Source organism: Sinocyclocheilus anshuiensis, unplaced genomic scaffold, assembly GCF_001515605.1.
Source record: "Sinocyclocheilus anshuiensis isolate Anshui unplaced genomic scaffold, SAMN03320099.WGS_v1.1 scaffold16450, whole genome shotgun sequence".
Classification (NCBI taxonomy): domain Eukaryota; kingdom Metazoa; phylum Chordata; class Actinopteri; order Cypriniformes; family Cyprinidae; genus Sinocyclocheilus; species Sinocyclocheilus anshuiensis.
The window spans coordinates 1-1,187 of record NW_015558091.1 but is presented as its reverse complement, the minus strand read 5'-3'; the positions used below and the strand labels follow the sequence as shown (position 1 = coordinate 1,187).

General features: G+C 34.3%; 1 long non-coding RNA gene across 1 annotated transcript; it reads left to right on the top strand.

The window, feature by feature from the left end:
• The first annotated feature begins 79 nt into the window (after positions 1-79).
• LOC107679351 (uncharacterized) lies at positions 80-832 on the top strand. Its single transcript, XR_001633049.1, has 3 exons — positions 80-142; positions 272-371; positions 717-832. It is a non-coding gene; the product is annotated as an uncharacterized LOC107679351 (long non-coding RNA).
• Positions 833-1,187: the final 355 nt, after the last annotated feature.

Here is a 1,187-nt window from a genome sequence, read left to right as displayed (position 1 = left end):
TACTTAATAATGTACTTGTAAAACATAACTGGTATATCATAATGCGGTCTAAAACACTCCATTTTAATCACAATTTGACAGTGAAGAGAATGTACTGCGATGGCTAGCTGCTCAAGTTGACACCTCCAAGAATTCCTGACCGGTGAGGATTTTTGCATCCGATACCCTTGACCACAAAACCTTTGCAATGTTAATTCATTTGTTCTGGTCAGATTGTTTGCTTCTCCATACTGGAATGTTGCTGAATTATTTCTTTTTTTTTTAACTATAGAAATGATTAGTGGCATAGAGACCCGGCTCTTTGAAGGAGAGGATGGTAAAGGAAAAATGCCAAAGTACTCGTTAAATGACCTTGACAATGGCCTGTTTCGGTAAGTGTCATTAAAGAATTTAAGTCATTAAAGAAATAGTTCATCGAACATGGTTTAGATTAGACTTGCATGAGGAGTCTATAAAAACAGAAAATTAAGTACTTTTTTTCTGTAGAAAACAATTAAAGGTATTTTGAACATTATCTCAGCTGTTCTTGTTGTTGTCTATATAATTAAAGTCCATGAAAAGATTCATACCTTTTGAAATCCAAAAACAAGAGTAGAAGTTTTATTTTTCTGGCGAATAATCCAATTAAGAGCAAATGCCTTTTGAACATTAGTTTCAAAAATACTTGCTGACTGTAGAAGTTGTATTTCACAATTTTTCCTGTCATTGTTATATAGAGTTGCTGGGGAAATCTTTGCCGTAAGTCTCGCGCAAGGTGGTCCAGCTCCACGATTTCTACAGGAGTGGTGTTACAATAACCTCTTAAGTGGAAACCTTGAAAACATCACGATGGATAATGTTAATGACATGGAATTTTCACCAATTCAATTCAATTCAAGTTTATTTGTACTGCGCTTTTCACGATACAAATCGTTGCAAAGCAACTTTACAGCAAATTAAGTTTCTACAATATTTAGTAGTAGCTTATCAGTGGTGACCGTCAGTTAATGTACATATGGCAGAAATGTACGGAAAAATCAATTAAAGACGTAATCAAACAGACGATGAACACTATTAACAGCAATTATTATATGATGCAATCAAACTTATAGCAAAATGTGGTAGTTATGTTGTTTCAGGGTTGGCATCATCTGAGGTCCTCTGAATTTTCACCACTGATTAAAATGGTATATCTGAAAACAACTTGT